The following is a 22,159-nucleotide window of genomic DNA, read 5'->3' on the forward strand; positions in this document are numbered from 1 at the left end:
CCTGCCACTCAGTCAGCCCTCTGCATCTCTTTCTGTGTCCACTACAGTTGAAACTCCAGCTCAGGCAGACTAGCAGAGAAGTACCCATTCATCCTCTTTCCTTTCCCACCCACTGCTTGTTTGGAATCAGAAGGCCTTTCTGGCGGATTCCCAGCAACGCTTACAGTTTTTCAGCCCTTATATCTTTTTCCTTTTAATCTCGTTTCTCCCAACTGTGGACTTTGTAGCTAACAGAAACAGTAAAATTCAATCAGGAATTTTGCGTAAAACTTGAAATATTCACAGACAAGAAATGAAGAAGACACCACAATTAAACAAGTCTTCAATTAAACAGTTACATCCAGCTTATCTAGATATTTAAGCTCTAGCTCTCTTCCACAGCATGCCTTTTTTCTGCCACAGCAGATCGCCGCCCCTCCCTGAGCCTGTTTGTGCAGGGGGGAGTTTTTCCTTCCCACTGTCACCAAGTGCTTGCTCATCAGCTTCTGGCAGCCAATCAACATCCAGTCACGAAATACTTATTTTTCCCAAATCCAATATCTTGGGCTGTGTGACTGCTGCCTTATTTCCTTGAACCTACCGTGTCACATGTCCAAAATGGCCAACACGTTAATGTCACATGGTTAAGTGGGCATCTGACTACAAAAACCTGATTGTGATTGAATGTAATATTGTTTTGTTTGGTTTTTGGCTGCAACAAACCAGATTTACTTTCTAAATATGCCATGTCAGCACATAACTGGTAACTTTGCAGAAAAACAAACAGCACTTTCCCACCTTACATAACGAGCAGCTGTACTTTTTGGGGTGCGGGCTGTATTATGGCGTGGATTAATCTTAATTTTTTTTTTTTTTTTTTTTTTTACATACTTTGTTTTTCTGCTGGGTTACTTAATGTACTTATATTATAATTCTTTTTAAAATTTCCTGTAACAAACTTAAAAAAAAAACGTATTATAAAGTGCCATGAATGGATTACTGGGTGGTAGAGTTAGATAAAATGTTGTTGTTGGACAAAGATTATGGATAGGCGGCGGCGAAGGCAAAGAAGAAGAACAGTTGATATACAAAATGAAAACCTGTTAAATTAATTAGTAACTGAAAGTAGAAAGATTATGGCCCATTTAAGTCGACTCTAGCAGGAGAGATGATTACATTTAAAATTACATTTTTTCTTCAAGGGTTTTGTTTTAACAACACTGGTAAACTCAAAAAAATGTCTGCAACCTACAGAATATTTAAGGATTTAATGGAAATAGAGATAACTGTGCAAGCTTCCACTCTTTCACTACATACACCCTCTAAAAGGTCAGTTCGATACTGAAGCAGGTGTTGTAGTGAAAATTGCCTCCCTCGATGATTGTCTGTGTATTTGAAATGTGGACGGGCCCCTTCGGGCTCAGTGTGAAAGAGACATCCAGAGGCTTCTTAGTTTGGTGCGTGTTCGTGTGAGCATGTTGTGCTGGTTTCTGCACCTGCATCCATGCCTGACCATTTGTTGTCTATTTGTACCAGTATACATTCAGTATAGTGTTCATAGCTGCAAGGCAGAGCACTCCAGAGAGAAGAGTGTGTTTATTGAGCTTTTTACATGTTGCCTCAAGACAATGCTGCTGCTCTTTGTGAGCACCAGACCCCTCTTGTCTTTCTGAGGGTTTTTTTTCCCTCATATGCAATAGCAGATTTTTGTTTCTCAGTTAAATAGCTGCCAAAATCTGAAACTACTTGTCTAACTGCTACATAAAAACTCTTTTGAATATTCATTTTGGCCTCAGCAGTAGTGAAACGAGCAGCTCTTTGACTCCTAATAAACCCTAAAAAGGAATCCATACAACACTAAATCAAATGATAGGGTTCAAATATTCCAATCAGGATTTTATCAGCGTTGGTGCCAAATAAGGAAGTAGAACCATCTGCGTTCCCATTCAGGAGACACAAAAGGGAAATCCACGGGGAGATTGCATGTCCTGTCACTCAGAAACACTGAAGCCCTGTCAAGCCACCGTGTCATGTTTGGTCTTTTCTTCCTTTCCCTTGGCACTGACACTGTACAGTCATTTATGATGATTTCCCATCTCTGCGAGGAGCAAACTCCACAAAAAGAGAGCTTTACTATTGGTTATTTCAGCCAAAATGTGTCTCAGCGTGAAGTGGGCTCTGTATTTCTGAGTCACACAGGAAGTATCACAGCTTGGCTGAAAGTGCTAAAATATTTTCTACAGTGCTATGGCGATGCCTGATGGGACAGTTGAGGTTATAAAAAGGCCTTTGTGTGCTGTGAAGCTGCAGATTATTGAAGCAAAGTATTTCCATTTTACACGCTATCATCTGAAAGTCCGCATCATTGGTTGATGTTAATCTTCTTTACAGCAGCAGTGCTGATCCTAACATTGCCTCGTGCAGATTTTCTTACATGTTTACGAGTGAAGCTAAGCTAGTTGCGTAAGTAAAATAATACGTTTGAGTACAAACGCACATCCTCTCCCGCATTCTGATCTAACAGAAATATTTTGGGATCAGTAAACAGTTTTTATGAATACTTCTTCCAGCATAGAGTTAATTCTGATTATTTTGCTGGCATTGCATTGAGTCAAAGGAAGTGGGATTAGCCTGGTTGCAGAGGCTCTATATAAGGAAGGGCATCAAGTAAATCAAGCTGAAAACAATGGCTACATTTACTTAAAGCTTAGCATTGCAATAATAATACTAATTATCGCTGTTTTAAAAGCCAAAACTGGATAAAAGCCCTCCATATAAACGCCTGAATCACAATAAACTGTCCCAAATTTATTTAGTCCAGTTCAGATGGGTGGACTACATCTTTTTATTAACTGAAGAATAAAGAATAAATATACTACCATGTAAATTTAATAGGGCTGTTCGATATAACGATATATATCAGATGACGATATAAAAACGTCTAGTTTCATTTTACGCTATATAGTTTGTTTTGTGGTGTCGCAAAATAAACTGTTTACGGCAATATTTTTTTCATCGTTTTGATGGTCACTGTAGTGGCTAAATTAATTTCTTAAAGTTCTCTCTTTCTCTTATATTTAATATAACCACACTATGGACAGACCATACTTACTTTTGCGAGATCTCGCAATACTTTTGCGTCTTAATTTTTTTTTTCTCCCTAATTTTTTTTTTTTCCTCCGTAATTTTTTTTTCTCCCATGTCCCCTGGGGGGCTCCGTAAGAACAGGCTTTTCCCTGCAGCACGCTGTAATAAATACTCACAAAGAAAACGGTGGCCGTTACAACCTATGTCTAAAAATGTGTAGTTTCATGTATCGGTTAAAACACTCGACTGCAGGTACACGGCGCCCAGCTGGAAACACTTCACCTACCCGAGATTCCCAGAATTTACAGAAAATATTAATTTTTTTGTGATTTATATCGTTATCGGGATGATAGATGTTCTATATCAGGATATGAGATTTTGGTCATATCGCACAGCCCTAAAATCTAATGACCTAAATGCAAAAGGACATCATTTTTCCCTTTTCCCACAAACAGCAGCTTAGAACAGCAGCTAGTGCCAAACAGCCATCTTCAGAGATCTGATCAAACACAATGCAGCGAGAATTCTGGTGTCTGTTGGAGGCCTATGCAAAAATTCACAAGCACCCCTCTAACCAGCTTTCATCACAAATATTTGATGAATAATCTGACAGCAACAAGGTCAAACACAGTCCTATAAAATGACAGGTAAAACTAGAAATTGCAGAGATGACAGGTATTTTAGTAACAATGCCCCAAGGTGAGCTGAGTGGTTATGAAGCGTTAATATTGTAACTACTCGCTTCTAGATTCACGGATCGGTCACATCAGCCAGCAGAGCTCAGACACACTAGACTCTAGCTTAGCTCTGCTAAGTTAACTAATGTTAAACATCAAAGTAAATAAATGAAATAATGTGATGCTAGTGTATTGTTATGTTATTCAAGTGTCTCTCCCCCACATTTAAGGCTAAACTAGCAGCAATTAGTTAGCATCATATTTAACCCTTATTATCTGCTCTATTTGCCACTGTCTTGCTTTTTTTTCCTTTTCGTGTCTTTTCTTTCTTTTTTCCCCTCCCATAAGGATAACGCCTCTTCATTTTGTTTGGATGGCTTTCATTGTTGTTATTAGGTTTGTTTAAATAAAATCATGCGTGCCACTTACAATGAATAGTGGGTCCCCCTTAGGGAAGTCAGCTCTTGTCTAACGTCACTTCAAATTTCGCACATTTCCAGTGCTGTACTTTAAAGTTTGACAGCCCTCGGGGCCCCACACAAGCAGTTGCCTGTCTTGCCTGGTAGCAAGCATTGCTGTTGAGCAGATGGCAACAAGAGCTACGATAAGACAGTCACCGAAGATGAGTGCAGGACTTCTTCATCACTTTTACATGCATGTAAATACCTAACTTTATCATCTATACAGATCCAAAGTAAGCAGTTGAATCAAAATCCCAAATGAAAATATGTGCTGTCAAGAAATGAGAGGTTAGCCCCTCATTCCTTTATGGACTTGCAAGATACTATAAGCACACTGACACGCCAAATGACCTCAAAACTGAATTATAATATATGATGCAGCCAGAAAAAGCGCTGCAAGCACTCTGATTGTTTTCACAGAAGTCATGAATGCAAAGTTAATTTGAAGCCTAACACTTACAGAAGTAAAGGAAGGGCAGAGGCAGCACAGGACAGCAGCTGTGAGCGAGCGGCAAATGGAATAAAATAAAACAGAACAGAATAGATTTAACACACCTGCTCCAGCAGCCTAAAGTGAATCGGCCCATCTGGAGTTTTTGTCAGATTTTCCAGATGGCCTGTTCAGGAATGTTGGAAAGCTAATCTTTTATTTGAGCCTGCATTAATTTCAATCAGTTAAAAAGAAGGGTCACAGGAGCTGTTGGAACTCACTGGCTCCCATTTATCTTGCTCATTAATTTCTATTATATCATTTCTGGAGTTTCTCAGAAAGTGAAGAATACAGATTAAAGCATCAGCAAGACTCGAGGTTTGGGCAAAGGGGCAAAATATTCCCATTTTTCATGTCAGCATTTCAGCCAATAGTAGCTGGTGTATCCATGAGGTGGGGTGTTGTTACATAAACTCCACGTGTGTACCATATAAAGCTACAGTAGACCCCAGCTTTCAAAAGCCTTTAAAGTGGACATACGGCATCTTAAAAAGCCACAGTAGAGAGAAAAACATATCTGTGGAAATATTTGTTGTAACTAATCAGACAGGACCGAATAAATCAGGCACATTCGTTTAAAAGTTCGGCCTGTTCCGTCTCAACCAACGGCCGCGGCAGGCTAAACATGAGGACACAGATGACGCGCAACAATAAACGCATGAAATACACTTCTGTATCATTTGCTCCTTTTATTCCACATGCAACTCAAAATCATTCAAGCTGCGGTCAACAGAAAGTTTTGCCTCATGCTCACCCTACCTTTCTGCTCATCAACATCAGGTGCTGTGAACAGGTGAGTGCAACCACATTTATCAACTACCTCACCCATGAGACACGCCCCACACCCGTGCACCAATACAGTGAGTCCATTTAAACCAACCCACTTAGTCAAAAAAGGAACAACTCATATGGCTCCTACACGGCCAATACCCAGGGATGAACACCTCGCAGTTTCTTTAGTCTTGGCATATAGTAACCAGATCATGAAACTCACTGAATCAATCTCTGTCAATGCCTCAGTAACAACAAGTGCTGTGTGACTCTTGGAGTGTGCTTTCTTGATGATAGGGGATCACTCAGAATAATGACAGGAGATGCAGAAGCCCAGATAATGGTTGCTCTTAGCCAGGCCCATTAAGCAGCTGTAATGCAAAGAGCACGCTGCCCATGGACAGGAAACACTGAAACACAGCTCAAGGGCACTTATCAGAGCACAAGTACACGAAGAAGTGGGTGTCCCGGAATCCATCTATCCCTCCGGAGGGTAAAAGGAGGTTGTTATCAGCAGCAGCGCTATCGTCCAGGTAATGTAATTACTATGGATACACTCTATATTATTTCCTAGATATTCTGATATAGTTTCAGATACAAGTTCTGAGCCTTTTTGCTTATCCTTCTTACTAACGCATGCCATATTTTCCATACAAACACAAACCAGAGACACATTTTACCCTGCACCACTTATAAGGTCAGTCATCCAAAACCAAGAAGAAAGGTCTAAATTAATAATCTCCCTCTGTGCTTGCCTTTCTTTTTCCCCCAGGAGTTTCTGCCACATGCTTTTTGGAGCATAATGATGCGATCTGGGCCTCACACCCTGAATAACAGAAGGGGGCTGCAGATTTAAGGTGAAGGAAAAGTCTAGAGAGAGAACCAGAGATAAAAGCTAACTAAAAGAGAGAGAATAAGGTATTTGAGGTGAAAGGGAAGACCAGAAAAGGAGAGAATAAAGAGAAAGAAAAGGGCAGGCTGGGCGACAGAGACTGATGAAATATTTAAAGAAAAAAAGAAAAAGCAGACAGAGAGGAGGAGCAGAGGAGGCTCTTACCAGACAGAGATTAACTCCCCTCTGTCAGACCACCTGCCTGCTCTGCAGCACACGCGCATACACAGCGAGCGTGATTCTATTGTACCATCAAATGATTAAAATATTATCACCCAAAAAGCACTTAAGCTTCATTATTTAATGAACAACATCCTGACAGCAATCCAGCAAAAGGACAAATGTCTAGTAATACTAACCTAATAAATCCATAAAACATTTTAGGCCAGTGCAAAAGTGCTTTAATCCTGTATTCTTTCTAATGGCCAGCAGGGGGCGACTCCTTTGGTTACTGATTTGTTAAAAGAAATATACCATATAAACCATATAACCACCATATAAAGAAAATTGATGGATGGAAAAAGTCTCAGGTCAGTGCTTCATAACAGGACTTAACAAACCAATGGCTGACATTACAGCGACTACTCCCAGCCTATATACAGTCTGTTTGAATACATACACAGTTTCCATCCTTTATCATTAATATGGCCCAAAAAAAATCATTGGACATCCTCTTCTCTCCCAGAAGAACCTGTACAGCACGCGCTGCCTCAACAGGGCACCAATAACAATAATAATATTTATATTTATAAGAAGGTGCAATAATACTGAATGTGCTATAATAACAGTGTGCAATACACGTACACTTATTCTTCATTTTATCAATAAGTTAAGTTACCGTGTCGTGTTGTTGTACGTAGTGCTGACTTGGGACAGTTTTCCAATTTCATTGTACTATTGTACTATGTATGACTGTGCAATGACAATAAAGAGTTATCTCATCTTACACGGTGAACATCTGTTTGTGTAAAGCTAACAGATAAACCAATTCATCCTGTGTGTTTAAAGAACTTTGACAGAAGCAGTATGGGCAAAAGTTATTTTATGTCACGCTGCACGAATCGCATCAGCTCTGAAATGAAAGCCGTCTGGCAGCGATACAAAACGGGGAGGAAAAAATAAAAATGGCACAGAGTCTGAGACAGAAGATGAAGGAACACTTTCATCAGATTATTGAAACCCATCGCTGAAGCAAGAGCACAGGAACAGCTCTGTGGAGTGATTAATCAGTGAGTGAGTTATGATTTCAGATCTGTTAAGGTATTGCTTTTGGTGAATGCTGATGGGGAATATTGACTTGCAGAAGGTTTGGATCACCAGGCATTTATAACAGCGCTTGGAGAGTGCCAAGAACCTGACACCACAATCAAGGGAAGATGAAAGTTGCTATTCATGCCTAGATTTGCTACAGTGAAATGTTTTTCTCTGCGTTAAATCAATCATATTCATTAGGAGCAGTGGGCAGCCACTGTGCAGGCATGCCACCTAGGTCTTTTGGAGATGTAACCTAGGTTTTTTGGGGTGGTGGGAGAAGCTGGAGCTCCTGCAGAAAAGTTGTGTTTAGTGGAGATCATTTAAATTCCACAGTGAACCCCTCGCTGTGAGGCAGCGGTGCTAATCACAGAGCCACCCTCCTCTGAGTCAGATACAAACAGCAGTTCTGTCTGATGCTAAAGAGTTAAGAGACTGTAGGTGGATGAGCTGTTTTGTTGGTGTTCTGTTTCTTTGCTAGTTGTGGAGTGCAAAACAAAGCATTTTCACACTGGGGGATTGAAGAAAATTAGTTGCACACCATACACATTTCTGGATTACCCACTGAAGAAACACAAAGAAGAGCTTGTCTGGTTTCCTATCAGTTTAAATAAGTCGTAGTCAAAACTTGGCAGAAAACAACTCTATAACCAGGATTTGCCATAGGAGACATTTCGACATGAGAAACCAGCGTTAATGATGTGAATTAATAGAAGCTGCTTCAGTTTTAGAATTACAAATTACAGAGACAAAAAAAGGGCGTGAATATTATGAGTAAAACGTGCTTTATTAGAATGTCAAGCCAAAAAGTCTCCTGTGAAGAAAGGCCTAACCTGGCCTATTATTGTGCATTGCAACATTTCTTAAGCAAATATAAAAAACAGAAGGCAAAAATAACCAGATGCTACAACATGGGCAGACTGAAACAGATGGCCAGCCACCAGTTTTCATAAAAACATCAATCCATCAACTGCTTCGTCTGATTTTTCCTTCTCACACAAGGCCTACAGTGTATTTATTATTTTTTTCACATGTCTGAGAAAAGCTACTCACTCCAAATTGGATGAAGCGCTCAGCTTTGAGGTTCAGAAGTGCAGAGCTTTAGTATGCTCGGCACTCCTGCCCGACTGTGTCAGCACCCAGCACCAGACGGACTCAACACCCTTTTGGTATTACTGCCTCTTCGATCTTTCCCTGTCTGTCTCGCTCTCTCTTTTCTCTCCTATGTCCTTTCACTAGCTCGTTCTCTCACTCCGTCTCTCTTCACAGGATTGGAGAGATGGACAGCGTGAAAAAGCAAACCTAGACAGAGAAGTGCCAGACCATCTGCCGAGCCAAGGACTTCTCCATTGCAGACAGTGACTGTCTGAACCTTGGCGAGACTAGTTCACGCTGTAGGAATACTGAAGATAATGCTAAAGATAATGAATGCAAGAAGGGAGAGAGTGAGAAAGCTCTAATATCCATCAGACCCAATAACAAATAAGTCATCTTAATGTTTGAATGTCAGTCAGTACTTTGTCCATTAACAGATAAGCCAATCACACTGCAAATTGAAAGGTCACATTTAGGTTATTAAATAAAGGAGCACCCACAAAGCTGCAATGTATATTTAACACTTAGGCAATCACATGTTAATTACATGGTCGGCCTTTAGGCAAAAAATGTGTTTATCTCCCTGTGCTGACGTGTGCGGTTATGTCCTACATTGAATCACAATTCATAAAAAATGATAATTGCTTTTGATTTGTTTATCTTCTGTAAAAGTGAATATTCCCATCTAATGATGGCTACACAAGAAGACAGGTAATTGCTAAATATCTGAGGAATCATGAGGTCACCTTGAATTGCCTCAACATTTCCTTTCCACTCTGTATGGCAGTTGTTGAGATATCTTGCTTTAGATCAGAGTGATGGCGACACTAACTCTGTATTAGTGACAGTACAGATACCAGAAGCTAATGCTGCTATTTGTGTGATATAGTTATCCAGAGCAATGAGATAACATTGTCCTTGTACAGGAGCCTCTCGCATAGTAGTTCATCATGTTGATTCTTCTTAATCAGTTTATGCCTACTTCCAGGGTTTAATTTGTTCTGCATCCTGTTGAGACAGGATGCAGACCCTCCCAGAGTGCACCACGTACCTCCGTCATCACTATCAATAACGTCTGTAATATTTAATGTTATCCATCCATGCTTTGGTCTGTGAAGGTTCTCAGTCATCCAGGTCATCGTAGTCTAAGGAGCTTGGAAAGAAAAGCGCCTCCATGCTTTTGTTTGAAATTGAAGTTAACTGTAAATCGCTTGTTTCCCTATTCTCGATATATTAGAAGCCTGATGTTGACAAAGATAGACGTCAGTTTTTCAGATCACACAGTGCTGGCTCAAATGTGTGATGTTCTGCTAAGGGCAAAGTTCTGCTAGGAAACCTTGGGTCCTGCCTGATGTTACTTTGACACGTACCACCTATCTAAGCATTGCTGTAGACTGTGTACAACCTTTCATAGAAATGGTATTCCCTAGGAAAAGACTGTACCTTTTTCAGCCAGACAATGCTACCTGCCACAAAGCAAAAAGAGTTCAGGATGGTTTGAGGAGGACAGCAATGAGTTAGCGGTCTTAACCTGTCCTCCCCAGATCTCAATCCAATCAAGCATCTGTGGGATGTGCTGAAAAAAAACCCATCCAGTCCATGGGTGCCATAGGAATTAAAGGATCAGTTGATAATATCTTGGGACTAGATACCATAGCACACCTTCAGGGGTCTAGTGCAGTCCATACCTCAGCAGGTCAGGACTGTTTTTGCAGCAAAAGGGGGACCAGCAGGCCAACAGTTAAGGCAGGTGGTCTTCATGTCTGGTTGGTGTAGTTTGGTTTCTTTTCCTATATGAATGCAAAGTCAACTTTTGGCCCCAATTCCATTTACCTCTAATGAAGCAGTTCATGCAAGACATTGTTTTTTTTTTCTCCACCTGCTGATCTTAAGTTCATATCAGAATTCTGTGATCATTAAATTTGAATAACTGTTTGTTTTGTTTTTGTTTACAGGGATGCTGTGTAATGTGTTTCAGTCACTTTTTGATGTGTTTCATGACTTCCTCTGTTTCCGGCTGTGCTTGAACAGCACCTTCAGTGGATGGCTAAATTTGCATATTAAGCACTGGTTACATCAAATTGAATAAAATAGTTAATACACAGGGAGGGCAGATCCACAAATTAATGACAGCTACTAGGAAACTAGGAAAGGATATAAATATAAAAAGAAATTTAGCTCAGGACCAAAAAAATTACTGTCTTTCCTTTTAAACTATCGCCAGGAAAAGGTGAGCTGTGGTTTGCCAGTGCTGGAGAAATTGAACCGAGTCACTTCAGAAGAGAACAGTAATAAACGAGAGCATATCAATATAGAGGATTTTCTTTTATGGGACTTTAAAATAAATTCAAATTAGGCATTCAACAGTCTGTTAAGCAGCATACAAAGAAGTTGCAAGCTGCAAAGAGACAGACAGATTTCAGCAATTCTGGCACCAATGTGGGGGAAGGGAAGTTCCAGATGTTACGACTTATCCAGGGCAGCAGTCATGAGGAAGGACGTCTAATGAGTTTTTCTACTAAAGTGAGCATGTTGAAATATAGCTGACTCAAAGTCATATCCCCAGTCCAAATAGACAAGGATACAAATCAAGCCAACGTAGATTATTGCGTACTGCTCCATCTCCTCAGTTTTCTGACTCTCACATACAGAATCTCAACCTGTATGTACTTCTGCATATCCGGGATCATTTCTCCATTGCCTCCAAAATAATGTCTTCTTCAGTTTTAGGTTTTAAGAAAAGGAGAAAAAGAAGAAAGAAAGACAGAAATAAAGGAAAATGAGCCAAGTGACCTTTTCTTACAAAAAAAAAGAGCACGCTCATGCAGAAACAGCCATCAGTAATCGCCTTTGGATCTATGTGTGAGCTTCATAAGCTACATTGAAACGACAGTATCCCCATATGAGGGTGAAGGTTAATGTGTTGTGAATTTGACCTAATTCTGAGCCTCCACTGTGCTGAAGAGATCACCAACAGAAAACCAACCACAGGGTTATAGCACTCATGCTGCTGTCATTCTGCATAAGCAAACCTCCATATGTCCAATACAGGTTTTCCCGTGCTGACGAATTTTATTATGAGGTTTATGTAAGACCACGGACTGTGTTAGCTATCCATTAAAAGCTCAGTCACTCATGCACATATTTCCAGTCTGTTTCATCGATCCTTCTATTGCCAGTCTGTTAATTAGGTTTCTACGCTACAGTATGTGTCCCAGTTTAAAGGCCATATGTAAAGCACAGACCTAATTTCACCATGCTCTATGGAGAATAATATTTAATTTTGGATGTTATTCCATAAGGAAGTCTCTATTAGCAACATGCTAAATTTGGTTGCTTCCCAAGTCATACTTTAGCCAAGTTTATCCCCCTTTATTTCCACATATCTTAATCTATTTACACAATTATGAGGTTGTATATGTCTGACACCAACCTCATTCAAGAACTCACCATGAATTAGAAAGTGAGTCCATCTTCCACGGAAGTTCAAAATAATAAACTTCAGTGTTCTTGCATAGAAATGCACATTAGTTTATGCTTGTAATACTAAAATTAGACTAAAAAAATGTGCCTGAAAAACTTCTGCAGTAGATAGAAAGTACATTTAGGTCAAAAATCATTGCCAGGCATTGCCTGTAGTAGTTAGGCCTGAGTTATTTTTCTTTGTCATTTTGTGCACCTGTTTTGCACCAAAATAACCGAAGCCAAAATACTGCACCTAATTTGTCAGCACAAGAGCAAGGCAGCTGATATCAGCAGCAGTCCTGGTAAGCTCTCTGTCCCTCCAAGTTGTGTCATTTAAATGTTGATGTTATCTGCTATGGTTTCAATTGTGTAAGGGCACAGTAGCTTCTATTGCCAAACCATTAAGAGTTTTGCAGTGATGTGATTTTATTGATTGATAGATGGGAACTTCAACCAGCAAATACCTTACTTTTTCCTGTGGTAGCAGAGAAATAAGGCTGTAGGGATGAGGGTTAATTGAGCTATATGTGATATCCTAAATTAAGATAAACTTCAAGGCTTATAATTCTATTATGTTCTGTTTCCTATATGCTGTGAAGGCTTGGAATCATTGCTTCATTGCTATTTAGTAATCCCACTTTTCATTGTCAGGGGCATTGGAAAGGTTGTTATATTGTAAAATATAAATTTTTACAGCCAAAAACATAGGTGTGGTGGTGCTCTTAATGGCTTAATAGAATTACAATTGCAGGTTTAATTCAAATATAACGAGACAGTATGTTAACCATGCGTCATTCTTTTAACTTGAGGATTATCTATATTAACCATGGCTATCAGTGGGGATTTCTGGTGTCCCAGAAGAGGTTTAATCCTGAGTTAAAGGGAAATAATCAATAATAAACCTAAAACAATAAAACTGGTTCTTTTATTATTTTAGGTTTAATTCACTAAAGAATAATTTATGTTTATTTTTCAGAAAATGCAAAATAACCAAAACAAATCCACAGATTTCTGTTTAATAGGTTCCCAGACTCAAAGGTAATGACGCATCAATGTATGAACCATGTATCAAAATAAAGAAACTACAAACATAATTGGAGATAAAGTATCTGAATTTCAGGAGCGGGACCACGCCTCCAAACACGCTCCTTCCGGTTCTCATCTATATATGTTCCCCCAGTTCTACAAGCTGTTCATTCTCGTTTTCGTGCCCCACCGTGCTCCCTCCTCTTTTTAATTCTTTAAGTTCTTCACTTCTATTTAATACATGGGGATCTGCCAGGTCTTCCGGCCTTCCCCAAACTGCAGCTCAATTCAAGTCTCAAGCCTCAAATAGGACGTGGGCCCAGCAAGTGAAACTTTAAGTAGCCATTTTTTTTTCTTTTGTTTCTCTCCTACGCTCTACTTCATCTCTCTCCACGAACCAACTACATAAATAAATGGCATCAGCACAGACCCAGTGAATCCTCCCAGCTGCAGTCACCACCCACGGAGAAAAAACTAGCAGCTGAAATGCAGACACAGCTGGCTCTCAGCTGGCGAATCCATCTGATAAACAATAAGAGACGAGGAAAATTCATACAGTAAGTCAACATATGGTGCCCATAGGAATTCTGTTAGCTACAGTCTATGTGTCGTCTAGTGCAAAGTATATAGATCTTATTATTAAAAAGTGAGAACAACATTATAAATGTGTCTAGCAAAAAAGATTTTTCGTTCCTTAAAACTTTAAATTAAGATCAATGTTGGGCTTTCTGTAGAAACTGCATAAAGATAATAACTTCTTAAAAATATGTTGATTGCCAGAAAAATGTGTCTAACGTGTTACAGTAATCATAAATGATTCCAGAGCTATCAACGATTGCAGCAGTTCATATTTGACATAACTATGAATTCTAAAGCCCAATCGTTTCCAAAAGCTCTTTGTTTCCCGCCTCAATTGTTGTACTGTTCCTTTTTAGACTGGCATGCCCACTGAGTTGCTATAGTGACAGCAAGTGAAACCCAGACACTTGGAGTTAAAAAAAACCATTTTTCCAAACATAAGAGCCAATTGACATTAATACCAACGTTTCTCAGCTGTGACCAAAAATATCTGGCAAAAAAAAAAAAAAATCTGGGATGATCTTCTGTGAAACAAATCCCAGTAGGCTATAAATCAAACCAGTGGTACAGTGTCATGTTGCGGACCACAAATATATTACTCAGAAGAAAAAAAAATCCGGTTTGTAGAGTACGCTTGGGGAGTGTGATCGTGTGTACAGCGTCTCTTTATGTCTGTCTCCACGTTGGTTGAGTGTGGAGTAAGTGCATATGAGAGCATGAGGGTGGGAATGGATGTTTGTATATGTGTGTGCCTGTATGTCTGTGTCTATATGTCAGGTTGGGTGTCAGGCGCCACCTCTCTGGGGACATCTCAGGCCCTCCAAGGTTTGGAGGCCTATCTCCCCCTACCACCACTTCCCCTGCCAGTGGCGGACCCCTCAGACATCGGTGCGTTGGTGGTTCTTTGTGTCCGGGGATGGGCGTCCAGGTACACACCGGCTCACTCCTTGGCGGCCGCTTATCGGGGCCTGGAGCCTGGGGCTCGCTCGGGCCACTTCGGAGGTGGGGTGCCCCCGGCCTCTCGGCCTGGGGCTCGGTCACTCAGGCGCGGCTGGCTGCCGGCGGAGCTCACGGGCGCGTCACTGCAACTCCCCCTGGCTTCTGCTCCGCGGCTGCTGAGTGAGCCCTCATCTGGGACTCTCCTCAGCTCTTTCTGGGACAGTGGCGCGGCTGCCCCTCTGTTGGTCTTCCTTGGTCTCTTGTGTTCTGGGGGCCTCTGGATGTCTGGAGTTTTGATCTCCTCCATACCTGCTTCATGCCCTGGAGGACGGGGCTGTGGCCCCCCCACACCCTCTAGCAGATTATTACATGAAGGAACCTTTTAAAAAAACAAGCGTGTCCATGCTCACAGGTGTACACACGGGTGATCACACCCACAAACTACACCCTTTTTGGCTCCTACCTCAAAGCACACTGTGTTCTGTTGATCTTATGTGCTGCACAATAATGTTTAACATTTAGTATTTACTGTCATATTCCCATATATCATTGTGATGTTGTTTATTCTATTACTCTTGTTCTCTTCTGCTTGTTTTCTTTTTTCTTTCTCAGCAGGTGACCCAGGTGATTGATATATGCATTTTTTTTTCTCTGCCCGTTCTGTTGGTTTTTGTCTTTTGCCCTTCTCCCCCGTCCCTCTTCTCAGCTGTTTCTCTTTCCCTCTTTCTTTCTCCCCTTCTTTCCCCCAGTCAAGTCTGTCCCGTATTCAGTAAGTGAAAATAAAAAGAAAAAAAAGAAAAAGAAAAAAAAAGAAGAAAAAAAAAAGAAGAAAAAAAAATCTTAACCTAGTGCACCAACTAGTGGTTTTTTGAGATCATTAAATCATAAAATTAATGATTTTTTATAAATGTATTTCCTTGATTTTTATACGGAGGAGCTACTAACTTCTCTGGCCGCCTGTTGCAGGGTGTAATCATCCATATGATTCTTATTTTCATATTTTTATACCTGCCAACCTTTCAGAAGATAATACTCTGTTTAAACCACCTGTCTGTAAACCTAAAACACCAATTCCAAAAAGGGACACCAAATTTAAGTACAAACACAGCTGATTTTCATAAACAGAAAACCTGGAACTGTGGAACAACTTCATAACAACGTTCTTCAAAGTAAATCTATGAAGACCTCATTATGTCATCATCTGCAGTACACAAAATCATGCAAGAGTCCAGGAATCTGAAGAAATCTCTATGTGCACAGGACAAGGTAGACTGGATACTGGTGATCTTCAGGCCCTGCATTAAAAAGATGTAAAAATTCTGTCATGGAAATCACTGCACGTGTGCAATCACTGTCCATCAACACAGCTTGCCATCCACAAATGCAGGTTAAAGTTCTGTCACCGAAAGAAGCTGTATGTGAACGTGATCTAAAAATGGCACGTTCTTCTCTGGCCTAAAGCTAATTTAAAATGAATGAACTTTGCCTATGAAATGGGCAGTTTGAACATCTGGAAAAGGACCATCTATGCTGAACGATATATAGAAGTCTTAGATAAGTACACCCTCCCATCCAGGCAACAACTTTCTCAGGGACGGTCTTTCATATTTCAGCAAGACACTGTTAAGACATACTGCATCTATTACAATAACATGGCTTTGTAGGAGAAGAATCTAGGCACTGAGTTTACCTGCCTCATTGTAGATTTTTACTTTGAACGGGGGTTGTATTTGTCTAAATACAACACCAACCACAAAAAGTCACTTGTATAGCATAAAAAACCCAACAACTTTTACCTCATGTTTCAAATGACACAAATGTGACCAAAAAAGCAACACTACCACTCCATAGTCAGAGAGACTGCTGAAATTGAACTCAGGTTTCTGCTACGCTGTTTTCTTTCTCCTCCACCTCCTGATTCCTGATCTTTCCAAATTACAACTGAGCTCTAACAAGCCCTACTATTAAAATGTGTTGCTTTGGCTAAACTCATGTAACAAACTGCTGACACACAAGGCTTTACGTGTGCCTTAAAGTTGACGCTTTCATCATGAATTGCAGCCTTTATAAGGAGCTTATAGGAAGCTGCAACTATTCTCATCCCTCTCATCCCATTTTCATGAGAGCAGGCTGTACCACATTCTTAACCCAGGGGGGTGAAAGACTGCCATTCAATAATGGTTCCTTTTGGCACCGTTTGGCTGAGGCTCTAGCAATATTGGATTTTGTGTCTTAATGGTTTTCATTCAAGGATCAAAAAGTCAGCAGTAGGATATTTTGGGCTTTGATTTGTTACGTTTTGAGTCACTCTTCAGGGTTGAGCGGTAAAAACTACCGTGTTACTTTTAGAAGAAGGTAGTAGTTTGGGTCAAAATATGCTGGATACTAAAATAGTCCATGTGAGATGAGCTGGAAGGCACAGATCTATCTCAGTATTCTCTAAACCCAGCACATCAGGCAGGAACGCAAGTATGTGACAGCAGTATTTGACACTCTGAGATCGATGCGCTCGCTCATCAGTTTGTACAGACCTAACTAAAATCCATTTGAATACTTTCGATGTGTCTTATTTGTAACAGCACTGAGCAGACTGTGACACAGATTGTTATGAGAGGAAAACGAGTGGGAATAGTAGAAACATGTGGTAAGAAACTGGCACAAAAAAAAAAGAACTAAGTTTTCTTTGTTTCAGAAATGAATCTCTATATTTACACTGTGATTAGTGCCCATGGGCAAAATACAGAGCTGAATTTGACCCCGATGAACTCTAATGGGGAATGTCTGAGTGTTTGTGTGTGTGTGAGCGCGAGTGTGGGTGGAAGTATCATCCTCCATGGATGTGCTCTCCCTAGCTGCCCTACTCCTCACTCACTGCTCTCTTATGTTCACTCAGCTTTTTAGTGCCGCCATATTCAGCGTAGAATACCTGAAGTATGAAGCATGTTTGCAGGAATGCATAATGTGCATGTTTAAATGTAACATACACAAGACAGTCCCAGTGCATCATACCTGAATCACAAAACATTATGCATCTGCATTGTGTGTTGTCCCTGCACAAGCATGCTAGAAAGAATAACACAGCACAGCCATTGTCAGCCTCACACCTGAGAATGTGATAGCATTGTGCAAAATGTTTCCATGATACTTCCATGACAGCTTGGTCTCACAGGCAGCTGCTGTTTCAGCAAGAAAATGGACCACCCTGAGTCTGCAGTGCCACTGCAAAGCCCTGCATGGGCATGCATGCACTGCTGCAGGTGCAATCACAGTGATGCATCAGAGAAAAGTGAGTTATTCTTCAAAGCACAAAGCCACCAATGGTCAAAATGCCAAAGTCAAGCCTTCAAACATTAGTCCACAAACCAGTTATTTTATTTTATAAAGCCAAAATCTATCTTCATATGAATGCCTGACAGCATCTCCTAAGTCATCAAGTCAGAATCCAGTATTGCAGGGTGAAAAACAAGCCCAAATCATGTGTAAACCCTAGAAATGGCTGTGTGGGAAAATTCCAGTAGATCAGCAGTTTCTGAAATAATCAGACGAGCCAGCCTGAGACCAGGAACCATGCCACCTTCAGTCACTTAAATCCCCTTTCTGCTCAGAACCTTAACGTGACCATACTGACACGCCTAAATGCACTGGGTTGCAGCTACAGTATGTAATGAGCAGTTGGCCCAATAAAGCTGCCCATAAAGTGGCCATGTTTATACTTTGCTCAAACCACTTACTATCAGTTTCTCCATGCACGCAAAAAATAAATAAATACATACACCATAAATGCTAAACATTTTACTTTGAAACTGAAATATTTCATCTTACATCTGACAAAAAGGCTGCACACACTGGACAGTGTTGAGAATAGTTTTTGCTACCAATCTCCCACTTACACTCGACAATACACACTTGCACTTACAAAGTAAAGCCCCCTTCTCTCTGGAGTTACTTATTTCTTTGTCCGCAGGCCTACAAACAGGAAGCACATCCTATGTGTTGATTCTACAGACTACACAAACACACACGGGATGTACATTCAATCTCAGCTGCTGTGGAATAGGAATGCTCATAATGGTCAGCCTCTACTCTGTTTTTATCTCCCTCCGGAGGATGTTCACAAATAATTTCACATGATTTTGGCTTTTTTCATTTCAGCAGCTTCCCAAAGGGGAATCTAAAAATGAACACTCATATCCAACTTAGCCACACCAAAGCTTTCTCCTGCACACTTTGCCCAATTTATTCAAGTCATATTTTGAGAAGAAGGTCATCTGCTGTAAAGGAGCCTGCGCTGTGTGAAAGCGTTTGAAGTTGAGGAATGATTTATGCAGTGACACAAGGAAAGAAGAGTTTCCCAACTTTTGGAAATCTACTTCAGGTTTTTCACACAGAATTGAAAAGCACAGATTTCACTTGCACGTACCGACACGTACACACAGAGCAGCGTAAGGAAGCTTTCTGACAGGCAATGAGCTCATGAGATCTGAATGTCTTCCTGTGGTGAATGCTTTTCTGTGGCTTTCTCACAACTATTCCCCTATTTTCCTCTATTTTCTCACACTTTTTTGTCAGCTCCTGCTCCTCATGCAACTTGCTCCCCTATGTTAATTCTTTTATCTGCTCCATTTAGAGTGAATATTTAAAGAAAAAAGCCTAATTCTGGATTTAGCATTCTTAATCCACTAAGCTGTTGTGTATTTTTCCTGCTTCAGGAAAAGCAGGTTTTGGTGTTGCTAGGTTAGTGATTTAGCATTTAGTTTAATGTTCCAGTCTGTGTGTCAAGGTGTGTGTGTTAGTTAGTGAGCGTGCAGGGTAAACATTACCCCTGACAAATGGCCAGTGGTCTAAATCAGACTCAATTAAGATTTATGGTGGGCGAGGTGCCGCTACTTAAGAATTTAGGCAGTTTGAGTGTGGATTTCTGTGTGTGCGTGTGTCAGCCTTCTCTGCAGCAAGTGTTTATTTTCTCTTTCACTTGGACATGTTAAGTCCCTATTATCAGCATGTCTACTGAGAAAAAAAAATATCTAGCTTCCATACCTTGAAATAGATCTGGAATTGCTTTCTGCTATAAGAGACTTAACTGCCGTACAGTTAAAAGCAGAAGCTGTACCATAAACACTCTGAAAATGGCTTTCAGACGTCTTTCCCACCACATGTGTGCTTGACATTAGAGCAGCGTGGGCCTCCTTCATAATTGGGGTGTTTGCAGATATGTAATTGCAAACACACTCAACACAGCTGGAATGCTGCTTTGAATTATATTCGATTCGTGTCAGGAAGTTAGATGTAAAGCCTTCGCTTGAGACTAAAGTGCATTTATATGCGTGCGCTCGCGTACTTTATGAGGACTGAGATTTAGATGTAAGCGTATTTGTGTGCCCTGTTGGGCCAGACATCATTTATCACCACATGGTGTTAGCTGAGGATCATTTTTACTGGTCTGTAAAGGAACGAAAAAACAAAACAGGGGGTACACCAGGGGCCGCTCTTGCCCCTCCCTATCTTGGTCACTCATCTCTTCCCTCAGCGTCCCTCTGTCCTTCTTCCCGCCCCCTCACCAGTCCTGGCAGACTGCCCTTTCTGTGGTAACTTACCAAAAACAAGTGGACCATTTAAGGGATTTCAGCTTTTTAATCAAGCGGGTATTCAAGAGAACAGTGCTAATGGTCTGTGGAAAAAATTTCTAAAGTGGCACCTTTCTTTAATGCACTGTGGCACATTTGGATAGTCTGATAAATGCTCAGAAATTGCTTAAAATTTGAAACAGAATTCTTTCCATCTGTGCTTTTACTGCCCAGCGTCTCTAGCTGGAGGTCATTTGGCAGATCAAGGGCTGGGTGACCTCAGTCTTCTGAAGAGGTTTGTTTCTTTCACAGAGAATTCCCGTTGTGGCTAATATGACTCTCCCATGTGTCCTATGGACAGAGAGTAAAACTAAAACTGACAGGAAGGTAACTCTGGGCAACGATCAATGCTGAAGCGAGCGTCTGTTGCCCCCTGCATTGCTGGAGGACTCTGAAGAGGTCTTTTATGAAGCAAACCAAAGGCCGAGTGGTTTCACTGTCTGAGCACGGAGTAGCTGTGAACCACAGGGTTTTTTTTGGCTAAAGCCTTAATTTTGAGGTAAAAACACAGCAGGTAAACTGTTTAATTTTTTTTTTCATTTGCTGGTATTACCAGATCTCTAATATTCTATGCTCATGATAGTAATTTGTGTTTCCCATCAGCCTACGCATATCACGTCTGCCAGTTCACATTTGTGCCATCCCATCTATGTCCACGGGCTCATCACACACACAGACGGACACGTAATCACATAGCAAATGAGAACATAGTGTCCAGATATAGTAATGATAATTTCAAGCTGTTCCCTGATGTGGTAGCAAGCGCAAGTATGCTTTCTGCACTGCCTGCTGAGAGCAGCATGCTGTGTGCAGAACGAAGCAGCTCGCTCAAGAAAAGCATTGTTTTAATTTTGTATGTCTTTTCTAATCTGTGGATAAAATGTGAAATAACTCATCACAGCATTTATGATTTGGTATGCTGACCTCTAATGGATTACCCACAAAATATCTTTAAGGTGATTTCTGGTGGAAGATAAAAGATACAACTCCTAAACTGAATAAACTTCTATAATTGAATGCTGTATAATTGTAAGTGTATTAATTACTCTGTGAGAAGCACATGTTTTGCTTTACTTATTTATTCTTTCTTTTTCTCTTTTTTTGGGGGTAAAACACACTAAAACACTAGTTTCCTGTTAGGGATCCATCAGAAAGTGTTTCATAACAATGAGGCTTTTCTGTGTGGATTTTGCATGTTTTCCCTGTACTTGTTTGGGTTTTCTCCCAGTCCTTCCTTTTACGCCAAAAGCCCATAGATGCAAACGTGATAGATTAATCTGTGATTCTAAATTAGCCTGGTCAATAGTGAATGGTCAGTCTCTGTGTGCTTGACCTGCAACAGAGTGGTCACATGTCCACAGTGAGCACTGCAACTCACGCAATGTGGTCTGAATACGACCAAAGTTGCGAGGATGACTAAAACTGCTTCACACTGGAAGCAATTTGCTTGTTGTATTGCTTTGAAGATGACAGCTGGTCACATGTGGGTATTTTTCATATGTCAGTCAACGGTACTCTATGCTCTCACAATAACTAACGCGTTATTAAGTAACGCGTTACAGTAACGCGTTACAGTAACTACGTTATTGTTGTAGTAACGAGCACGGTAACTAGTTATTATGCCAAAATCAGGAACGCGTTAAACGTTACTGGGATTTAGATAGGGTCGTTATTTGTTACTTCGTGTGGTGGCTATCGCGGAGCTTCCACAGATTCAGTAACATTAGCAAGTGGTGGAGGCCAGCAGGTGGGAAAGGGGATGCAGGAGGAGCAGAGACCCGAGGCGACCGCTGGTCCGAGTGTCAGGAGAACTGAACTTCAGG

General features: G+C 40.7%; 1 protein-coding gene across 1 annotated transcript in view; it reads right to left on the reverse strand.

The window, feature by feature from the left end:
- coro2ba (coronin, actin binding protein, 2Ba) overlaps positions 1–22,159 on the reverse strand; it is a 48,714-nt gene that overhangs the window by 20,341 nt on the left and 6,214 nt on the right. The gene's annotated exons all lie outside the window — the stretch shown is intronic.

Source organism: Rhamphochromis longiceps, linkage group LG1 (genome assembly GCF_057381845.1).
Source record: "Rhamphochromis longiceps isolate RC_006_pf linkage group LG1, R_longiceps_female_GT1.1, whole genome shotgun sequence".
NCBI lineage: Eukaryota > Metazoa > Chordata > Actinopteri > Cichliformes > Cichlidae > Rhamphochromis > Rhamphochromis longiceps.